This window comes from Euprymna scolopes, chromosome 6 (assembly GCF_053919585.1).
Source record: "Euprymna scolopes isolate OS-2025 chromosome 6, ASM5391958v1, whole genome shotgun sequence".
Taxonomy (NCBI): Eukaryota; Metazoa; Mollusca; class Cephalopoda; order Sepiida; family Sepiolidae; genus Euprymna; species Euprymna scolopes.
The window spans coordinates 162,282,852-162,301,753 of NC_136487.1; the positions used below are offsets into that span (position 1 = coordinate 162,282,852).

Consider the following 18,902-nt stretch of genomic DNA (forward strand, 5'->3'; position numbering starts at 1 on the left):
CAGGAATTGTATGTAAATTGATTCGTTTAATGCTAACCATCATCTCAGTGTGATATATTTTTAGCAATCTCTTTATAACGATTATAAGTGTTCTGTTTACCTATTCTGAGTACCAAGCATCGGTGGTTCAGTGGTAAAATGCTCGCCTGCCACGCGGGCGGCCCGGGTTCGATTCCCGGCCGATGCATTAGAACTTTTTTTTTTATATATCACGTTCATATTTCCGTCGGCATTGAACCAATCAATTTACACGTATTTCATGCATAAAAATACAAGATTAGATCTATTATCGTATTAAGTATGAGAAAGTACTAAAGTTAAAATTAGTGCGATCTACCGGCGTTTTCTTTCTCTGATATTCGTTGCCCTTCCAAGAATGAATAGTTTATCCCACGATGTGAATTATATTTTCTGTATAACAGGTGCTCTGTTTAAGTATATGTTGTGTCGGGAATCGGCAGTTTCACTGTTACAATGCACTCTTGTCACGTTGGCGTCTCGGGTTCGGTTCCTCGCCGATGCAGTTATCTGGTTTTTAAATTTGTTATCTAGTATGTTCATCAAATAAAATAGGTAAATTCAACAAACTTAATTCCAGGAAACGAAACAGAAGTTTTTGAAATTTTTTTTTAAAGAAAGAAAAGAAATGATCACTTTTCATGAAATCGCATATTTTTGTGTCCATTTTTACTTTTAGGCTATTGCATCTCGGAACGTGATATTCTTTTAAATGGAAATGGCTCCAGACAAGGCATGAAGTCACTTGATGTAAGGAGCTAAAAACACTATTTCAAGATTAAAAACTTGCCAACAATAAATGTTAGGTATAATAGATCCTGGTCCAGAAAACAGCAATCCTTCCCTCTTTGTCAGAAACATGGCTCCTGGAATATGAGGACTAAAGAACAAAATAAAGGAAGCGAGAGTTACACAGCTGCTGAAAGTAAACCCAAGATCCACTTTTTACTTTCTTTAAATTACAACGTGGGGTCGAGTTAATAAGAAACCCTTGAGACTCGAACCAGAAATAAATAACAATCTATGTTAGTCTGACTTAAACATTCGTATAACAAGTAGACAGGGGTCACTTCTCCATTGTCCCCGTTCCTCCCTTATTTCCCTCTCTTTTTATTTTATATATAAATAATCTTTCTCAAGAACTTATTTTAGTCACCATAGACGGATCTGCTCTCTACAACATTTTAAAAGATGAGGGTGTACAGGCCTGTAAAACATTCCTTCCTCACAATAATTTCTCCAACGACAAACTACTGGACATTTGCAACCTAATATACTTCACTCTTATATTTCAGCTTGGCGATCTTAAAAATAGTTTTTCTTCTCTTATGAAATAAAGAATAATTTTTGCAGGGGAATATTTTACGTTACACTGGCCAAGGTTACAGCGGTGTAACGTAAAATATTCCCATGTAAAATTTTTTTTTATCTATAAGAGAAGAAAGACTAATTTTTGATAAGATTTTTTTCGATTTTCGATACTTATCAGATGAATTTCTGTACAAAACATATCTAAGAACACTGCCAGACATATAAATTACCTTTGTGTGAAATTTCACATTAAAACATCATTATCTAATAAAGAGTTATGTCAAAATAAGTAAAATTATAGGATGGTTTTATTGATTAAGGATCTTTTAAACCTACGCATTTCAGGTGAAAACATTATTACCTATTTACATGTTATGTTGAAATTATTACAAATACCAACGCATTTCAGATAAAAACATTACCTACGTAAATGTTATGTCGAAATAAGTAAAATCATATAGCGCTTTTGTAGCAGAAACAAATAGAACTCTTTTCTTGTGCGTCAGTGTCTCCCCTGACTGTGCGATATGGCACATACTGTCCAATCAGATGCATAGCGCAGGGATCTTCCTTACCCCTTAAGGAACTATAACTGCTTCCGTCCCGGACGAGAAAAACTCTTCCCTTTTCCAGCGAAACGTCAAAGATAGCTGACCTGTTTCCTTTCTCTTTCTCTCTCTCTCTCTCTCTCTCTCCCCCCCCTCTCTCTCTCTCTCTCTCTCTCTCTGCCTACACCGGTATCAACGATTCCCACTTGGAAATAACTACCGGGCAAAGGCAGACGAGTTCTATCCTAGATATATCTTTTTGGCATCTTACCTTTGCTTCAATAAACCTTTTCCTTGTGAAGTTTTACGAAGTTGTTTGCTCGTTTATTCAGTAGCTTGTGTTGAAATATTTATTTTATTAGGAAGTGCCCGAAAAGCATTAACTCAACTCCCTCAACTTTTATGCATTAGAGATCTTTTACATCCACGCATTTAATGGGAAAACATTATGGTACTTATGCACTTTTGTTACTGTGCTGTAATAAAACCGTTATTATTTGGAAAGCCATTCATAACATGGGAGGGGTGGGTGTTTTGTAACTATTCTGTGCTTTCCCTAACAATTTAATTTATAACAATTTAGTAAAAAAAATATTGTGAAACTTGAATTTAACCTGAAAAAAAGAAATATTTAAAAATAGCGCGGTAACAAAAGTGCATAAGCACCAACATTATTACCTACTTACATATCATGTTGAAATTAGTACAAATTCCAACGGATTTCATGTAAAAACATTACCTACTTAAATGTCATTTGAAAATAAGTAAAATCATATAGGGATTTTGTTGATTAGGGATTTTTTTTTAAATCTACGCATTTCCGGTGAAAACATTATTACCTACTACAGTGTCATGTCGAAATATTTACAATCATAGGGTGTTTTTATGGATTAAGGATATTTTGAACCATACGCTTTTCAGGTTAAACAATTATTAATTACTTAAATGTCATGTCAAAATAAATAAAATCATATGGTGCTTGTGTTGATTAAGGATCTTCTAAACCATACGCTTTTCAGGTGAACACATTATTACCTACTGATACATCATGTTGCAATTAGTACAAATTTCAATGTATTTCATGGGAAAACATTATTACTTACTTAAGTGCAATGTCGAAATATTTACAATCATAGGACGCTTTTGTTGATAAGGGATTGTTAAACCTACGCATTTCAGGTGAAAACTATATTATTTACTTGTATGTCATGTTGAAATATATTATTTACTTATATGTCATGTTGAAATATATTATTTACTTATATGTCATGTTGAAATATATTATTTACTTATATGTCATGTTGAAATATATTATTTACTTGTATGTCATGTTGAAATATATTATTTACTTATATGTCATGTTGAAATTAGAACAAAGTAATTAGTACGAAACAGTTTTCTGTAAATACGGAAAACCAAACCTATTCCTTACGTACACGTGTAATTCAAGATGTCCTTAAACAACTTGGGGTCATCAGAACTTATATAAAATCGACCTGACTTAATATCACGTGTCTATCATGCACATCTCGCTGAACTTTTGAAAGACATTAAAGACAGACATATACTGGGAATTCCATTTGCAAATGTTTATGTTATTGAATTTCAAAAAAGATTGTTACCACACTTCTACATGATCATAATGTTGCAAGATCAGGATACGATCAGAACAGTTCGTCAAATTGATGCAATTGTCAGCTGTGATACCAGGACCTTAAGATCCAGAGCTTCGTGATTTAGTTAAGTCTTTAATGCTACATGCTCAAACCTTAATGTAATTGTTTGATTATGTCTTAAGATGTTTCTTACTGATAGTTTTTTTTAAATTTTTATTTTTTATATTTTCAACTACCATGGAATTTTCTACGGGCTGACGGGCTGTGCTAGAATTATAATATTATTTTTTTTTTAATTCATTATAAAAATTTTAATATGAACAGTTCTTTTATTTAAAAATGTGTAATATTTATTTCTTGTAACTGTTTGCATTCTTAAACGTTCTTAAAAGTAAATAAACATATTTTTTTTACTGAAAAGTATCATTATTACGCAAAACTGCTTAGAATAATAAGACCAATTCTGCTGCTGCTACTACTACTACTACTACTACTACTACTACTACTACTACTACTAATAATAATAATAATAATTAATCTAAGAATATGATAAATTTCTTCAGTTAAAATATCTGTTGGAAGATGTTTCGTCGGGGACGCCAAATCAGCTACCACCGTCTGGAAAACAGGGAAGTAATGCAACACTAAAATCTCGAGAAATATGCCGTTCGTCATTTTTTGATCGCTAACTTTTGTATGACAGGTACGGATATCTATCTATCTATCTATCTATCTATCTATCTATCTATATATATATATATATATATATATATATATATATATATAAAAGTGAACGTGTCGGTGTGTGTGTCTGTGTATATGTGTGTCTGTGTGTCTGTGTACGTTTCCCTACGCAATAACTCTGTCAATTTTTAGTCTACAAACTCGAACTTTGATATACACGGTACTGAGATTTGGGAAAATCGATGTGATCGGTTTTTGGCCAGAAATTTGGCTGTTAAGGAGTCAAAGTTCAACGATTTGACCTTTGAGAACTCTACCAAACTCCTCTGACAATTTTGGGTCTACGCACTTGAAATTTTAGATATAGATTCATTGGACATGGATCTAACTTAATAACTTGATTTGAGCCCAAAACAATAAATTTTAAGGGGTCATAATAGGGGTCAAAGTTAAAAATATTGACCACTTTTTCTTTTTGCTCAATATACATCTCCAAATACTCGGGCAACGCCGGGCACCCATGCTAGTATATCTATATAATTATAAAATTCAAATGACTTTGTAACGATGTATGTAACCCGCTTTCCGGTTTACGACATCCGGTTGCGAATGTGCGCATAATCTGCACACTGAAATATTAATGTTATTATTTCGAAATTATTATTTAACATGGGAAGAGTGGGGTTTAAAATAACTTAAACGTAATACAGAAATGAACGATGTAAAAAAAGCAGAAAGCATTAACAATTGTTTATTTGGATAATTTAAACGCGAAAAAACAAACAAACAAAAGAACAATTGGGACGCTGAAATTTTAACGTTATTATTTCGAAATTATTATTTAACATGGGAAGAGTGGGGTTTAAAATAACTTACACTTAATACAGAAATGAAAAATGTAAAAAAAAGCAGATATATCAAAATTTGAATTGAACCATAATAAGTATTATGGTATCTGTTCAGTGCACATTTACCTATAAGTATGGCCAACCACTTATAATCAAGTAACTGTAAATTTTTTTTTCAAAAAAGCAATTATAATAAACAGAACGACTTATAGAAATCTATATATATATTCTTTTTTCATTTTAATATACTTTCGTAGAAATGTTTCTGTTATGTCAAAAAAAAACCCCTATTTTCTTTACGTTACAAGTGTCACGCTCATACATGAATTCCATAGCTAATATAACATACTGACCCAACGGGTCACGGGTAGTCTAGTCCAAATGACAGTCAAGGATTCTCACCATTGCGCTATACAGCTGCTGTGTGGGTAATGAATTAACGATGTTTTGACATCGTCCAAATGCCTCCGCTCGATTTGTTTACACAAAAAGCGTTGCTTAATATGCTAATAGCAGTTTGTATATCATTTCCCGATATGCTCAACCCAAGATAGGAAGCATTATAGTCATCCACATACAGTATTGTTTCGCTGTTTCATAGCTCATCAGTATGGCTAGACAGGCAACTGCCTCAAGCCAGGATCGAAACCCGATCGCCCAAATGACAGCAAATATATATATATATATATATATAATTATAAAACTCAAATGATCTTGTAACAAGTGATGTAACCCACTTTCCTGTTTACGACATCCGGTTGTGCATGCACGTATAAACATTAACCCATAACAACGTAAACAAATAAACATAAATCGCTTCTTTTGCAGATTTTGACCTGCACACTGAAATATTAATGTTATTATTTCGAAATTATTATTTAACATGGGAAGAGTGAGGGTGTTTTGCAACTATTCTTTATTACAACTATACTGTCGCTATTTTCTTAAACTAAACAACTTTAACCCGTTGACGAACATAAGAACCATTGTAGTAAAACTACTACTACTACTACTACTACTACTTTCTATCTGTCCCTTTTCCTTCCTTCCTTCCTTCTTTTTTATTTTTTGTTTACATTTCTAGATACAAAATAGTTGTGTGAGAACGGTGAATTTATTGACGCATTTACTAATCTGTTTCAATATTAGTTTTATTTTTTTTGCTTCAGGTTTTATTAATTATTTTTTTTAGCTTTTAAGTTTCTATAACTTGGTTGAAGGATTCCAATATGGGTTTTTCATTCTTATATTTCTCGATTCGGTAGGTTCATGTGCGTTTTTGCTACTAAATGACTTTCGTCGGCGTTCGATTCATAGGGGAATCATGTTTAATTTTCGATTTTTGAGCGATTATTCGGAAAAATAGGTAACTTTACACGAATAGGGAGGATGTTTTTATTCATGTTTGAGTGATCCGTCCGTGATTTTTCATTTTGATATACTTTTAGAGAAATGTTTCTGTTATTTAAAAAAAAAAACACCCTATTTTCTTTACGTCACAAGTGTCACGCTCATACATGAATTCCATAGCTAATATAACATACTGACCCAAAGGGTCACGGGTAGTCTAGTATATATATATATATATATATATATATATATATATATATATATATATATATATATATATATATATACAAAATAAAGCTTTTTCTTTTCTTACATAGGCATCACCACATTATCAAGGCCAAGGGGCCACTCAAGGATAAGGGTTAAAGAGTGTACGGTAGAAATTGAACAATATAGTAATCATTAGTAATGATTAGCTTAGTCTTTATTATAGTATGGAGGACTATTTATTATTATTTATCTAGTTTATTTATTTATCTATCCCCAGCTGCAGAAAGTTAAGACAATGAGTTAATTTATATTGATGAATGCAAACCCTTTTGGGAGCACACTGCAGTGGCATTCGTTAAGGTCGTAATTATACGGTAACAAATCTGCCGTCATTAGACTCGTCAGCATTCTCGGTTAAGAGCGCTTAAAACGGTCGATGATATACCTCCTCCCCTAGGAACGAACAAAATCATACTTCACTACGATCCAAGAGATGATATCCCTTTGATGGGAGTCCATGAGATTTTGTATTTTACAAATGCTTATGTGCCTTCTCAACATAATATACTGTCACAGCACACTTTACCTATATTTCCGTATTATATCTATATTTCTCTATATTTCTGTACTATATATTAGTCCTCGAGCGAAAGAGCAGGGTACAAAATGTTTTAAATAATAATAATAATAATAATAATAATAATAATAATAATAGAATAACAATAATAAAGACTTTCGCTGGCGAGGACTACTATTGACCGTAACCAGTTATTCAGTCCTTTTGAAATTTTCATCTCTATTTTTCTCGTTATGTACTGAACATTTGTCAATGAAACCTGTATGAAATATGTTCCTAATTAAATTTTAAAGATTTTCTATTCTGAAAGAAGTTAAAAAAAATTTAATTTAAAAAAGTTATTTTAAAATTTTTGTTAAAAAAATTCAGATTTTCTCATTATTCAGACCTGTAATACAAACTGAAACAGAGAGAATATTCAGACTTGTAATAATACAAAGAGGGGGTTGCAAAAAATGAGTTGTGGTGTGAGGAGAAATATAAACTGAAATAGATAGAAGGAGAGTTTTAAAATATAATCTTAAAAAGATAAGATACAAGTTGCAATTTAAAAACATTATTTTTCATCTAGCAATTAATGATATAGATATAAAATGTTCAATGATTTTTAGTGCAACAAAATGTCCAATGATTTTTAGTGCATTACATAAAATAAATCCAAGGTAATTTTTTGATTCAATTTAAATATAATTTTTATACCTTACTTTGTAAAATTTATAAAAGTACACTTTGAAGATAAATAAATTTCCAATTGAATCTTGTACCTGTATTTTTAAAGCCTATAGTAAAAACATTTTGTTTAACAATTTTCATGCCTTGGATGAAATGCTTTTCTAACTTGTATATATATATTTCTGTACTATATGTATATCGCAATGTAGGAAATGGCAGTTTATTGTCTGGCATCCAGTAGGACGTTCTATCCTATCTAGAACAAAATAAATAAATACGGCATAATCACGTTGACATACCAGTTCCCACTGGATCACGGAAGTTAAGCAACGTTGAACCTGGTCGGTACTGAATGGGTGACCTTTTTGGTACTTCCAGGTGCTGTATGTGCTCTCCGCGTATCTCCGCATTGTTTCCAGTCGTCCTGGACTTCTTACCACTGGACCCAAATAGTGTCGATTCAGGAGAGGTGTGGTTAGAAATTGTGCGACCCTTGCCTCACAATTACACGTGCAACTGCCCCGACAGGGGTATCCTTTGTCTTTCGAGACTGAACGGAGGCATCATAAATAAATATTAGAACTCTGCTTAATTGTTAAGTATCGGTGGTTCAGTGGTAGAATGCTCGCCTGCCACGTGGGCGCCCTGGATCGATTCCTGGTTGATGCAGTCATCTGTTTTTTTGTGTCTAGAAAGATTTTCCGTGTTTTAATTTTGAAGATGAGTATTGGTTATTCGTATTATTTGGAATCTTCGGATATCCGTTGGCCGGACATGGGTAATGTTCTCATCTTGGGTGTGATTTTCCCATTTCGGTTGATGTGATCTCCGACCTTCTACAGGTGTAACTTCTCGAACTCGGAAATTTAGACCTTTGCACGGAACCCTTTATTTACTTCACAGAGGTAGCATACTTTTGTTCCGTCAGCCAGAACTGAATAGAGGTCCTAATAATTCGCAATTGTAGTTTTTGGTCCTTCAACCTTTAGGAGAATATCACTTTTTTCGAAGTACTCTAACCATAGCGCCACACGTCCTTGCAGACAATCCTCAGTGTGGGCGACCGAAAAATACAATTCCCAATTACTTAGGGCCTCTATCCAGTCATGGCTGGCGGAACAAGATCATGCTTCCCCGATGAAATAAATAAATTTTCTGTTCCAAATTTCGTTCAGATTCCCGAGTTGGACAGGAACAGTTTAGAGTTCGACAAGATACACCCGAATAAAGTTGGAGGGTTACATCGACCGAAACGTTTTGAAAATGACACTGAAGATGGGGACAGTAGTCGGAAAAATCGAAATAATACAATAGATTTTCATCGCATAAAAAGTTGAATGTGTGAGAGCAGAGATACAATGAACTAAATGATAAGAAACTAAACGAATATAAGTACAAATTCTGTTGTTAGGCACCAGTGGTTCAGTTGTCGAATGCTCGTCTGCCATGCGGACGGTCCGGTTTCGTTCTATTTCTGGCTGATGAAGTCAATTTTTTGTTTCCACAAATATTTTCATCCTATAAAAACGACGAATGTATTTGGAAGCAGAAATGCAATGCGAACGAACGAAACCATGAATGGTTTGTTCAAACCATAAACAAATATACAACAAATAAATATTACCAAAGGCAATATGCATATCCGGAAAAGTTTATATATGTTTAAAAATGTTTTTATTTTTATTTTTAAAAACTCCTCTACTATTAAGCTATGCAAGGCGAAGTGAGATGTTGGCCTTTTTGCCGATGTGACTAGTCGGCTTCTATGACTAATCAGCCTCATCTAACCTGACTTCCTTTTGTCCTATATATAAGTCCGACCAAAGGACATCAGTGAAGAGGAGGGAGTGGTGTTTGGGGAAGGAAGTTTCTTTGGCCATTTTTATTTCTAAATGTCCTCCTAGTTGAGCAACGGGTTTTCTTGAGCTCAATCTGTATGAAATATAGACGTAAATACTTTCAACTAGGACTGCACAAAAATAGAAAGAACGAGCAGGTTTTCGTCTGTGTCCAGTATTTTGGAAAGTATATACTTTCCTTTTTAATAGAGTAGAAGGAAAAGAAATTCCCTCATCTTTCATGAAGACTTTTACAATTTATTTTTCATAAACAATGAAGAGTCATAGCAGAACAATTGTAACGTATTTTGTTTCATTTCCCTTTAACGAAAAAGCAAATAGCTCTACCAACGGAGAAGAGTCTCAGAGAAACTGCCCTCAGAAAAAGGACCTTTAATTTCGAGGAGAAAAAACCTCAGTAAGATCAGAAAGTAACAGGAGAGAGAGAGAGAGAGAGAGAGAGAGAGAGAGAGAGAGAGAGAGAGAGAGAGAGAGTCTCAAAGAGAAAAACTGAAATGAATTAGACATTCAAAGAAAAACTAAAAAAAAAAAAAGAAAAGAAAAGAACGAGAATTTTGCATGTACCTTTCTTTCCAGCATTATTTTCAAAGGAAAGCGAGAACTTTTCTCGCTTTTACTTCATTTCGCTGTTATCGTTTGAATGATAAATGTTAACATTGTCGGTCAAGCCGATAAAACATAAAACTACTTCGGAAGGTTCCTACCTGCTTTTCTTTCATGCTACAGTCGACTGACTTGGTAAACACAGGAATGACTATAATTAATTTCATACCGTATTACTTAAAATTAAAAGTGTCTTTGGTGTTTATTAACGGTATTTATTTTAATCTAGGTTCGAAATAATAGTCCTTTGTTTTTGTTTAATTTGTGAAAAATGAAGTTTTAATGTTTTTTCTTTGTTCGATTGATTGAGATTGTCGGACAGACTTCCTCATCTTGGTTGTTATTGTCACAACGTTTCGGCCGTTTTGCCCTCCGGCCTTCGTCAGGTGTTTTGTATCGAACTGGGGAACCGTTTGTTAGGAGTCTCGAATCTAACCCTTTATTATTATTATTATTACGGGGGTACCGTGTTCGGACTCCAGCTAGGCTTTGGGACATAGTTGCTGATTCTCTGTTTTGAATGTTACTTTTTCACTGCCTTCGTTCAGGATTGAACTCAGCACCTTTGGGTAACTGTAAACTTTGATACAACGTCTAGGACCACTCGACCATAGTCCGAACACAGTACCCCCGTAATAATAATAAAGGGTTGGGTTCGAGACTCCTAACAAACGGTTCCCCAGTTCGATACAAAACACCTGACGAAGGCCGGAGGGCAAAACGGCTGAAACATTGTGACAATAACAACCAAGATGAGGAAGTCAGTCCGACAATCTCAATCAATGAAAACACCCCATCTCAAAAATACAGACAATTACTTTTTTCTTTGTTCTTTGAAAATCGGAGTGGTGAGCTGGTACATGGTGACAAAGTTAACACTTGCTTCGGCAAACAAAGCAACGTCCTCTTATTCATTTAATAAAATTTGGACTAAATCAATTTACTGTCCGGGTGTAGTTTTCATTTGCTCCTTTTTTATTCGGCCCTTCCTTTTATTAATCTTTTTTTTTTCTTTTTTTTACCATTTATTATTACCAGGAGATAGATATTAATGAAAAAGTTAAAAATAAAAGTCAGTTTTCTTTTTACTTTATAAATCTATATAAAATAAGAACGAAAACAAAATGGCTGCACATAAGCTCTAGATGACGGCCCTTGATGATCGCTCAAAAATCGAAAAATAAACCAAATACTAGTGGAACTTTACAGTTTCGGGTGCTTATGCAGTTTAGCAAGGATATTAAAAAACAAAAATTAAGAAAAATCTCTATTATTTACGCATCATCATAAAAGAAAAATTGCTGAATTTGATCAATTATTTTTTTTACAGAGGAAAATTAAATTTTAGTTAGACTCCTCGCGGCGAAGCTATCTTAACAATTTTAGCTTTGAGGTAGGGGAGATAACTCCATCTAATTCAAGTCATTATATATAAAAAATATTTTTATAAAATCAACAGTAAGTTCTCTATAATGCAATATAGACTTCAATGTATTGTGGATAAAGTCACTGCAGAGGCACGTGAAGCTTCCTCTAGGTGCACTGCAATGATCGTCAACTAGAGCAGGCAATCAATCGATTTGATTGAAAAAAAAAATGGTCGATTTCACTGATTTCGATGACAATAAAAATATGGGTGTGTGAAACAGTCGTTGATCATCATTCAATCCCGAGTAACGTCAGGTCTCCCTGCTAGTAAACTCATAAGGATGTTTTGTTCAGTAATTATGTTTTGTTTTATCATTTTTATTCACCATATTCTTTTGGTGAATTTAACACGTGCTGATGACAGTTGATAGCAGTTGTCTTCAGGCGGAGGCCGTCGATGCTAAGTAGAGATGTCCGGTGGACAGTGGACAAGAGAGGACAGGTGTTGCTTGGTTAGAGGTCAGGTTCTGACTTATGACTCTGTAGTTCCAAAAAGTAGTTCTTTTGGGGACCGATGAATCAATGCGCCCTGTTAGCCGAACAGCTCGGGGAGGGGGCATTGATTCACAAGAGAAACTAGGTCTTTGTGATTGCTACATCTTTGTTAAAAAAAACAACTAAAATGAAATTTTATCGGTGTAAGTTGTCGACAGCCATTTTCGATCTTATTAAGGTTAATTGACAAGCAAAGGAAACATTAACAAAGCTAATCCCTTCTCATGTTAAGAATGGTTTTTAAAATGTGAGTTGAATTTTTAAACAAATTGTGAGGAAATTTCACACATAGGTTTTGCCCCTGGCAGAATGAAAGGAAACCAATCAGAATTACAACAGGCTCACCTTTTAGACTCCAACATAAATTTGATTAAAGCAAAAAGATCCAAGTTGCAAAATATGTGTATCTTCAGCTATCTGCCGTTCGTAATGAGCTGATAACATTCCCAAAGGGGTAATAGTTCATCTTCGATAAAAACTGGGTAGAAAACTCCACCGAAAAAGAACGCTGCACAGGTTGAAGAGTTGAGTGATATCTTCCAAGATGATTATTGCAAGTCGGGTAGCTTCGCGGAGTCCTCTGTAGATAACTGTCCAAATGACGGACAAATGACTGGTCAAACTGTTGACCTTATTTTCGTCTCTGACAGATATTATATTGTAATGATGAAAGTCAATTGATTCGCAAAGCACAGCAGCAGCGTGCAATAATAATTCGCACAACAAAAGGGTATTAGTGTTTGCAAATGATAATAATATTTCGCCCCACATTAGGGCATAAATACGTCTCAAAGAGACAAAGTAATTTTGAGGCTACAAGCCTCGAGTGAATTTCAAGTGTCCATCTTCAAGCGAGTCTGTATCGGAACTGATGATCTGAAAGGTAAATTTGGCGCCAAGCACATCCTCGGCAATTAGTAAATAACAAACCATCTGAATGGTTGAAACAAAATCGTGGGCGGACAAACCGACCAATAAGGAGCCTGCTAATTTCTGCAAAATTTCTCACAAAATATACTGGCTGAATTTCCGTAAATATTGGTGTACGGCTTCTTCTTTTTTTTTTTTTTTACCTAGCAGGCAGTAAAAACATATTAAAGGTTTAGAGCATTTTACCTTTTAGGATATAATATTAATCTAGCGAAGTGAAGCAAAGCACTTCTATTCTCAGTAATTCATAAAATACATTTCTGTCGATTTTTCTCATTCAGCAAGAATCGCATTTTAATTCTCAACATGAATTATAATATATTTCTAAAACAACACCGTGGTTTATCTAAGATCTACGCTACAAATATTTTGAACCCGAAATTTCCGCTGTGCGACTTATACATTTTATACTATTCGTTTTAACTGCATATTTTTGCTTGAGATTTGATTCGTGTAATGCTGAAATGCATCACGCCGTGTTATATTTCTATTTACATTTTTCTGCTGACTAAATAAGAGTTGATGTGTTACTCGACCAATTGTCAAGCATCGGTGGTTCAGTGGTAGAATGCTCGCCTGCCACGCGGGCGGCCCGGGTTCGATTCCCGGCCGATGCATTAGAATTTTTGTTTTTATATATAACGTTTATATGCTCGTCGGCATTAAACGAATCAATTTGCATGTATACCATGCATAAAAATACACGGTAAAATCTCTTATCGTATTAAGTATGAGAAATGACTAAAGTTGAAATTTGTACGGTCTTCCGGCGTTAACATTGTCTGACATTCGTTGCTCTTTCATGAATGAATAGTTTATCTCACTATGTGACTTATATTATTTGTATAACAGGTGCGCTGTTTAAGGGTTTAACTTGTGGAACATCAGCGGTTCACTGGTAGAATGCTCCCTTGCTACTCTAGCGGCTCTGGTTCGGTTCCTTGCCGCTGCAGTTGCCTGTTTTTAAACTTGTTATATAGTATGGTCATCAATTAAAATAGGTAAATTAAAAAAACTTAATTTCAGGAAACGAAACATTAAAAAAAAAAAATACTTTTCATAAAATCGCATCTCATATATTTTTGTGTCCACCTTTTACTTTTAAGCTATTGCAACTCGGAACGTGAAATTCTTTTAAATGGAAATGGCCCCAGACAAGGCATGAAGTCACTTGATGTAAGGAGCTAAAAAATACTATTGCTTGAGATTTGATTCAGGTAATGCTGAAACGCATTTCGCCGTCTTTTATCTCTATCTACAATTTTCTATTGACTGAATAAGAGTTGACGTGTTACCCTAGCATACCATCAAACATCGGTGGTTCAGTGGTAGAATCCTCGCCTGCCACGCGGATATCCCGGTTCGATTTCCGACCGATGCATTTCACTTTTTTTTTGTTTTGTTTTTATAGATATGTTTATCATTAAAACTTCTGGCCTTGATGGAAGAGAGACAAAAACTTCATGTTATGGTTTCAAATGATCTGAAATAATAGTAAGGGAGACTTGATTCCAAATATTTCTCCTGTGTCATATCCTCCCCCTTTTGGAAATTGAGTACGATTCAGTGTCAAATAAGCCTTATACATTGTGAAATTTACTTTATGTACGAAAACCAAAGAGGGGAGATTTAACGAATGGGAAATATTTGGAATCAAGTCTCCCCTTGCTGTTATTTCAGATCATTTGAAACCATAGCAACAAGCTTTTGTCTTCCCTCCATCAAGGCCGGAGGTTTTGGGGAAATATCAGATATTTTGTAATTTATATACAAAACTAGGAAAACAAATGACTGATTGAAGTATTAGTAAAGGTGCAGTATCTTTTCACCCAGGAAAAATCCTTTCAAATTATCATTATTATAGGTTTTCGATGATGCTGAAAACGAAAATAACAGGAAAACCCACAGGAAACGAGTAATTTCCAAGATATAAAAAAATTATAATTTTAAAAAGTGAATGATTACTTTTCTGTATTAATTTGACGTAAAATTGGCATCCACTTTATAGCCAAGCTGGCCATAAAGTGGGTGCTGATTTTACGTTAAATTAATATAGAATAGTGATCCCCATTTCTTAAAATAGTAATGTGCGACTTTGAGGGCAAAAGTCTCATAGCCCACTACAAAATTCAGGTTATTAGCTTTCCAACGAGCCTTCACTTGTTAAATTCTGATCAGTAGTTGTTGAGATTTAGGACTTATAAAATTGCTAAAAATATTGGTGTATCTATATATGGATATATCTATACTCGTCGCCAAATTGAATATTGAAATCTTTGGTTCTATGGGCCGAAACTACATGAAATTTGTAGGCTTATAGAAGTTTATAACACTATTCTATGGTTAACATTTTATGACAATTGGCTAAAAAGAACCTATATTTTCAAACGAATAAAATATGCTCAAATTAGGATACATTTATATATATAGTGTCCTGGCACAAGCCAGCTTTAGTTTTGCTGCTTTGGAACGAATTTTTCTTTTGATTCTTTTGCTTGGTTCTTTCCCTTGTATCCTTGCCAGGCCACTAATATATATATATATATATATATATATATATATATATATATATATATATATATATATATATATATATATATATATATATTAGTTTATTTAGGCAGCATTCCTTCATTCAGGCAAACATTATTAAAAATAACAGAGATACCTTGCTTAATGATTCTTTTTTTTCATTTTTTTGATCTTTCGTAAGATTTTTTTAACTTCAAGATGGAAGGTATTTACAATTGTTCCATGGTTCACACAAGCGCTTTCGATTCTTTCTTGAATCATCATCAGGTGGAGATAAAATATTAAAAATAGAAGTGAAATATATAGTTACGAATGATAAAAAGAGTCAATGAAAAGTCGATTAAAATATACATTTACGAGTGATAAAAAAAACTCGATTAAAAATTAGGATGATAAAAGGCAATGTTAGTAAAACCAGTCATATACTGGTTATGCTAAACATTTCAGCACATTATTGCTACTTTCAAAATTAATGCTATTTATGGATGGGTGCTGGGTTTTTATATATAGTACTTCAAGTATTTTTAATTTTTTACAACAACCAAGATGAGGAAGTCAGTCCGACAATCTCAATCAATGAAAACACCTCATCTCAAAAATACAGACAATTACTTTTTTCTTTGTTCTTTGAAAAATCGGAGTGGTGAGCTGGTACATGGTGACAAAGTTAACACTTGCTTCGGCAAACAAAGCAACGTCCTCTTATTCATTTAATAAAATTTGGACTAAATCAATTTACTGTCCGGGTGTAGTTTTCATTTGCTCCTTTTTTATTCGGCCCTTCCTTTTATTATTCTTTTTTTTTCTTTTTTTTACCATTTATTATTACCAGGAGATAGATATTGATGAAAAAGTTAAAAAAAGTAAGTTTTCTTTTTACTTTATAAATCTATATAAAATAAGAACGAAAACAAAATGGCTGCACATAAGCTCTAGATGACGTCCCTGGATGATCGCTCAAAAATCGAAAAATAAACCAAATACTAGTGGAACTTTACAGTTTCGGGTGCTTATGCAGTTGAGCAAGGATATTAAAAAACAAAAATTAAGAAAAATCTCTATTATTTACGCACCTGTTATGGAATTACATTATCATAAAAGAAAAATTGCTGAATTTGATCAATTATTTTTTTTACAGAGGAAAATTAAATTTTAGTTAGACTCCTCGCGACGAAGCTATCTTAACAATTTTAGCTTTGAGGTAGGGGTTGCTAGGGGAGATAACTCCATCTAATTCAAGTCATTATATATAAAAAATATTTTTATAAAATCAACAGTAAGTTCTCTATACTGCAATATAGACTTCAATGTATTGTGGATTAAGTCACTGCAGAGGCACGTGAAGCTTCCTCTAGGTGCACTGCAATGATCGTCAACTAGAGCAGGCAATCAATCGATTTGATTGAAAAAAAAATGGTCGATTTCACTGATTTCGATGACAATAAAAATATGGGTGTGTGAAACAGTCGTTGATCATCATTCAATCCCGAGTAACGTCAGGTCTCCCTGCTAGTAAACTCATAAGGATGTTTTGTTCAGTAATTATGTTTTGTTTTATCATTTTTATTCACAATATTCTTTTGGTGAATTTAGCACGTGCTGATGACAGTTGATAGCAGTTGTTTTCAGGCGGAGGCCGTCGATGCTAAGTAGAGATGTCCGGTGGACAGTGGACAAGAGAGGACAGGTGTTGCTTGGTTGGAGGTCAGGTTCTGACTTATGACTCTGTAGTTCCAAAAAGTAGTTCTTTAGGGGACCGATGAATCAATGCGCCCTGTCAGCCGAACAGCTTGGGGAGGGGGCATTGATTCACAAGAGAAACTAGGTCTTTGTGACTGCTACATCTTTGTTTAAAAAAACAACTAAATTGAAATTTTATCGGTGTAAGTTGTCGACAGCCATTTTCGATCTTATTAAGGTTAATTGACAAGCAAAGGAAACATTAACAAGGCTAATTACTTCTTCTCATGTTAAGAATGGTTTTTAAAATGTGAGTTGAATTTTTAAACAAATTGTGAGGAAATTCCACACATAGGTTTTGCCTCTGGCAGAATGAAAGGAAACCAATCAGGATTACAACAGGCTCACCTTTTAGACTCCAACGTAAATTTGATTAAAGCAAAAAGATCCAAGTTGCAAAATATGTGTTATCTTCAGCTATCTGCCGTTCGTAATGAGCTGATAACATTCCCAACGGGGTAATAGTTCATCTTCAATAAAAACTGGGTAGAAAACTCCACCGAAAAAGAACGCTGCACAGGTTGAAGAGTTGAGTGATATCTTCCAAGATGATTATTGCAAGTCGGGTAGCTTCGCGGAGTCCTCTGTAGATAACTGTCCAAATGACGGACAAATGACTGGTCAAACTGTTGACCTTATTTTCGTCTCTGACAGATATTATATTGTAATGATGAAAGTCAATTGATTCGCAAAGCACAGCAGCAGCGTGCAATAATAATTCGCACAACAAAAGGGTATTAGTGTTTGCAAATGATAATAATATTTCGCCCCACATTAGGGCATAAATACGTCTCAAAGAGACAAAGTAATTTTGAGGCTACAAGCCTCGAGTGAATTTCAAGTGTCCATCTTCAAGCGAGTCTGTATCGGAACTGATGATCTGAAAGGTAAATTTGGCGCCAAGCACATCCTCGGCAATTAGTAAATAACAAACCATCTGAATGGTTGAAACAAAATCGTGGGCGGACAAACCGACCAATAAGGAGCCTGCTTATTTCTGCAAAATTTCTCACAAAATATACTGGCTGAATTTCCGTAAATATTGGTGTACGGCTTCTTCTTTTTTTTTTTTTTTTACCTAGCAGGCAGTAAAAACATATTAAAGGTTTAGAGCATTTTACCTTTTAGGATATAATATTAATCTAGCGAAGTGAAGCAAAGCACTTCTATTCTCAGTAATTCATAAAATACATTTCTGTCGATTTTTCTCATTCAGCAAGAATCGCATTTTAATTCTCAACATGAATTATAATATATTTCTAAAACAACACCGTGGTTTATCTAAGATCTACGCTACAAATATTTTGAACCCGAAATTTCCGCTGTGCGACTTATACATTTTATACTATTCGTTTTAACTGCATATTTTTGCTTGAGATTTGATTCGTGTAATGCTGAAATGCATCACGCCGTGTTATATTTCTATTTACATTTTTCTACTGACTAAATAAGAGTTGATGTATTACGCGACCAATTGTCAA

At 34.0% G+C, this 18,902-nt stretch overlaps 2 non-coding genes across 2 annotated transcripts; both read left to right on the forward strand.

Annotated features, from left to right (window-relative positions):
- The first annotated feature begins 116 nt into the window (after positions 1-116).
- Positions 117-187, forward strand: Trnag-gcc (transfer RNA glycine (anticodon GCC)). Its single transcript has one exon. It is a non-coding gene; the product is annotated as a tRNA-Gly (tRNA).
- Positions 188-13,695: 13,508 nt separating this feature from the next.
- Trnag-gcc (transfer RNA glycine (anticodon GCC)) lies at positions 13,696-13,766 on the forward strand. The gene has a single exon. It is a non-coding gene; the product is annotated as a tRNA-Gly (tRNA).
- Positions 13,767-18,902: the final 5,136 nt, after the last annotated feature.